The sequence below is a fragment of the Melozone crissalis genome, unplaced genomic scaffold (genome assembly GCF_028551555.1).
Source record: "Melozone crissalis strain CALT ecotype California unplaced genomic scaffold, PUWL_Pcris_2 ptg000046l_1, whole genome shotgun sequence".
Classification (NCBI taxonomy): Eukaryota; Metazoa; Chordata; class Aves; order Passeriformes; family Passerellidae; genus Melozone; species Melozone crissalis.
The window spans coordinates 3,238,179-3,243,654 of NW_026535824.1; positions in this window are offsets into that span (position 1 = coordinate 3,238,179).

The following is a 5,476-nucleotide window of genomic DNA, read 5'->3' on the forward strand; positions in this document are numbered from 1 at the left end:
GAGGTTTTCCTAGCTTCTTGGGAGAAGGTGTTTGCTTCATCTGGACTTCTTGGGGTTTCATCGGAGGAGCCAGGCACAGGCAAATTTCATCTCCACTGTGAGCTCTTCATTCTGCTTGTTCCCATGAAGCTTAAATGCCAACCTGAGCTCATCGTTCCTCTGGTTCCCATAGACCATCACAGCCCTTCCATGGCCTCTCCAGAGAGGAGCAGCTGCACATCTTCAGAGCAGCAGTTGCCAGCCCGCATCCTATCAGGAAGGGAAAGAGTTTCTACCCTTGCTTTCCAAGCAGGTCCTGGTTAACGACCCTTTAAAGTGTTTTCCTGCAGTGCTCTATCATGGGTAGATCTCAAGTGAGAATCAGGTGGAAAGGGTCAAGTCACCTAGGAAGGCGGACCTTGAAAACAGAAAGATTCTCTGCCTGATTTTCCAGTCCTCGCTGCAGATTTGGATGGTGTTCTGGGCATTTTGCAGACAGCCTCTCTGTAGGGGTACAAGAGCAAGGTGGAAGATACTGCCTAACAAGTGGTCAGTGTTAGGTGCACTCTCCTCTTTCTTTGAATGAAGCCAAACTAGGACTCTGATAGGATATTGCAGATGTTTAAGACTGTCTGCCCTGCAAATCAAGCCGTGACATTTGACACTGGCAGGGGGCTGTGTAGAAATCACGAATGGGCTGGGACTGCTGAGGAACGCGCCTCGAGCTGTTTGTTTTCCAGCATCAGTCTCATTACATGGTTATGACAATGGGAAGATGCCAGCAGCTCACATCCCAGGCAGCAGACAAAGAACTTAATGTTACAACTTACTTGATAAATTTTTTGACCAATCACACAAAGCAAAAGCTTATTGACACTAGTTCTATCCAATCAGTATAAGCACATGTTCCATTGGTTAAAACAATGCTTGCTTATTTCGAATACAATACCTACGTGTAAGCCTTAAAACACAACGCACTGAGCTCCATTATTAAGCTTCAGCCTTCCTAATATCTTGCTAGATAAACTTTTCTGTAGCTTAGAGAGTTATTCTAGACCAGTGTTATTGCACAGACCATTGTTCTATTTTTCTTTGCTTTTCTGCAGTTTAAATAATTTTTCTGCTGACCTATCTCACGGCTGCTGCTTGGCTCTAATCACAGTTCTACTATATCTGAGACCTGCCTTTTGCAGCTTTCCCAAAACCCTCTAATTTTGTGGATTCCCTCAGAGGACTAAGTGCCAGAGCCTCTGGAGAAGCGTGGAGGGCAGGGCTCAGGCAGGTTCTGCCAGTGCAGGATTTGAACTCAAAGCACCAGGAAGTACCAAGCCTGGAAGAGGAACTCAACCCTTCTCATCTCCCTCACTGCCAGAGGCAGGCTCAGAGCAGCCATCCCACCCCTCTCTAAACCAGTGGGGGCTCTGTCCTTACCAAGCTCCTCGGGCTCCTGGGAATTGTTCCCACAGCTCTCGGTGCCAGGCAAAGCTCCCTCTGCTGCAGCTCAGTCCACAGGCTCCCCTCCTGAGGACTCAGGGGCAACATTAATATTCCCCTTTAAAGAGAAACAGAAAGGAAGAAACCCTTCTCACCACTTACACAAAACACCTGGTCCAACAACTCCTTGGCTCACACACTTAATCCCTTGTTCCTAACAAGAACTCTGGGCCTCAAAGCCCTTCAACAGTCAGAAAAATTTGACTTCTCAAACACAGTCCAAAAGCTGTCAAAGCTGACAGTGACAGTGTTGAACATGGGGGTGACACTGAGCACATGGAATGGCTGCTAAGGAAATCAATTGCTGCTCTGTTCTGTAAGGTTGCATGTCTGACAGCACTAACATCAGTCATCATGTCACTAATTGCAATGGAAGTAGCACTGTCTTCTTTCTTCTGCCAACACCCCAATCGGTATATTGGTTTCAATGCCTCGCCTGAGGCAAGTTGATGTAGAAATAAATTCGATGTACCTCATTTTGCAGGGCCCTAGGGTCTGAAATTGCTATTACAGTTTTCTTTATAATGATGGGCAAATCTTTTTTCTCTGTGTTTTCTCTTGATGGCTCTTTTAACAAAAGGTGCTATCACAGTGAGTTGCATGATGCTACATGGGCCACCTTTAATTTTTGAGGGAATGTCCTGCCAGGCTCTATCTCCACAAATGAGCCAATATTTTCTTGCTAATTGTCATGGGGACTCATCTAGGTCATCTACTCATCAGCAGTTTCAATCACCCTTAGGGGGCACTGGGGTAGTACAATTGCACCACAAACTTGAGTATCTGTCCTCAGGTTGATGGGGAGTAACATTTAACTGTGGATCTCCCTGGTACTAAAACTCAGCACAAAATTCCATCACCAATGAACCAAGAATTCCAATTCTTGAGGTTCAGAAGGTGCTTTAAGAAGATCAGGGGCCCAGTGATGCCAGCTGGTTATGGGATTGGTCTCGTTGGCAGCCTCACACCAATATTTGTCACGATTGGGTATTGGCTACTCCTTGGCTGGCACAGGCACACCGACCAAAAGGGTTGCAAAGGATTTATCTGGGCTCAAATTGGTCAAACACATGGCGTCTGAGCCTGCTGACTTGGCTAAAGCAAGGCAAACATTCATTTTTGGTTGATCTACAGGCATGTATGCACAGCAAAAGCAAGCAAGCAAAACCAACAAGCGCCTGTATATCATTTGATCAAGCTCCATGTTCCTGCTCAGCTGTTTTTTGGCAAAAGCTTCCCCATCTATTTCAGTTCTCAAGCAAATCTTTTAGCACTTGTTCAGGGACTGGCCAACTATAGGGCACTAAACTGTCCCTCTAAACTTCAATTTTTACAAATTTGGATATCTTAGAATTCTTTTGAACACAATGGACACCACGCTTTTGCTGAAAGAGCTCGATAATACAAACCATGTTCACAGTCCAAAAATCAACATCAAACTCAAGATTTGTAGCTTTCACAGGTTGAACAGGGAACAGGTGGCATGCACCGTAGCTTCTCCATGCGGCTCACGTCTGCATGCTCATTTCCCTGCTGGTGGAATTGTCGCTGCGCTCTTGTGTATGAGACGGTTTCACATCCTTCACAGGGACCATCTTAGGTCCGGCACCTGTGCAAATACAAGCATACCCTTTGCCCCAAGTGATTAGCGGAAATGGTCCTTCAATTTGTCCTTACTCAAGGTTTCTGATCAAACTCGAAGGATTTTCTTTCAATTTTGCCTGTGTGCTGTTTGAAAAGTGCCTAAAAAATGGAGGATTAGGTCCTGCAAATGAGCTATTCAAAACATAAAAATATATAAAGCTTTGCTCAACCTCATCTGGGTTGTTGCTTGAGCCACTCCCCCTTTTGTTGATCTAGAATGAGTTTAGAGTGTGGTGTGTCCTTTCAACAATTGCCTGACCTGTGTGGGAATAGGGAATTCCAAAATGTGGCGAACACCCCAGTCCATCAAAAATGTGGCCAATTTTTGAGCTGTGTATATGGGGCCATTTGACAGTTTTCATCTCGTGGGGGATCACTTTGGCGAGCTCTGGGCCCAGTGACACTGACAAGGACAAAAGCAAAAGACGAGAGGCGCTCTCTCTTCCCAGGATCAAAGTCCCACAGCTTTAATGGAGAACAGTTCCAGGAGAGAAAGGGAGTGTCCAGGAGAGGAAAGAAGATGTCCAGAGGAGGATAGAGAGCGTCCACCTCATGGCAGGGGATTTTAAACCCTGGGGGAGGAGGTTGGGTAGAAAGGAACTACCATAATTCAACATAATAAATCACCACACTGAAGTTTTCTGCATAAATTGCTGCACCTGTTGCAAACAAAATCCTAAAATCTCCCCAAACACAACCATGCAGTCCCAAATGACCACAATGTGGCTGAAAAACCACTCAACCCCCCTGTATACCCAAGCACCAGGTGTCACAGGGAGCACCAACCCAACCCCTGCAACTAGAAAGTCCACACACACAGGCACACTGGGAAAGGAGCATCTCTTTATGAGGGGACAGAGTGCTCACTTTTCTCAACACAACACACACCATCCACCACATCAGCATCTACCCACATCATCTTCCTCAAACATTCACACACTGAAAACACAACCACAATTACAACCCACAGGAAAAATAGCAGCAATGAAACAGGATTTGCTCAATTCACCCCCAGAATTGCTAGCAGGTCCTTATTGACACAGCAAATCCTTTCTGCCAGCAGCCAGACCCAAACCCAAACTGTACAGGCGTACGTTGTGCACAGGACATCTCTGTGTGACTTGTGAACAGCCCTTCCCCTGCATACACCTTACGGGTTACTTTATACAGAGTTAAATGTTCCCTTTCTCCACAGTCCCAGCAGTCTTGTCTGTCCCCCATGAGGAACAGCCGAGAGCGGAGGTGCCTCCAGGGAAGGAATGTCCTGGCAGCGCCCAGAGACGTCCAGAGCCCGGTTGTTCTCGCTGGAGCAGAGAAGCGTTCCTGCCGCAGTCACCAAATGAGGTGTGGAATAGAACTCACCACAGTTAAAGGTAGAAGGTGGTATGTTTATTACAGCCAGGCACACGAGGCGTTGTCTCTTACAAACATGTGTGAAGAATCACTGCCGCTCTACTTATCTAAAAAAGTCCTACATATTCATATAATTCCCAAAACTACTAATACATATTAATTAGGTAACCCCACCTACCCCCTTTGTATTAAAATGTATTATAATTGAGTCCAAAGTTCCCTAATATTTGCGGATTCTTTCACATCTCATGGGTTGGTGAGTTTTAAAGTGGGGAATGGTCTCCTTCTGATGAAGCCAAGACGTCTTCCTCAATTTGACCTCTTTCCTTATGACCTGTTGGCAGGCTTTTGCACCCCTTGGCTAAAGCTGAAATTTCGGGGCCCAGGTGCAGGCTACGGTCCTCTTCTTTGTCACAAAGAAATCCGCATCCCATCCCGCTTCTTTAAACATAGTAAAGACAGGCAAGTAATATATTACCCTATCCTTAACTACCTTATCTGCTAAAAATTAACTATCCCTTATTATTTCTACTCTTCTTGCTATACTCTTTCTGCCTAACTAAATCTTGCTAAAATTTTAACTCTTTCAGTTCTTTTAAATCCTGGATTCATTGGCCTCATCTCACACACCAGTCATGTGTGAGCTGATGCTGTAACTGGGAAATTCCACTCCTGAGCAGGAGATACAAGGCCTGGTTCTGAGCTGGAAGGGTGAGAAGGATGAGATGCACAGCGTTTTGATCCAGGGGATGTCCTGAAAGTGCACTGCCTACCTGCCCCTGCTGCCGAGCACCACGCTCCACCTCCTTCTCCTGCTCAGCAGATTTTTAGGAATCCAGGGCTTGGTATGTATGATTTGCTACTGCAACAAATAGAATGAATTTGCTTTGCAATCCCAGTTTTGTCCTGGGTTATTTTGTGCATGGGTCTCCTCCTGAACCTGTGTCAAAGACTGGCAGGGACTAAAGGACACTCCTATTCTCATGTCAGTAAATTCGGAGAAGTG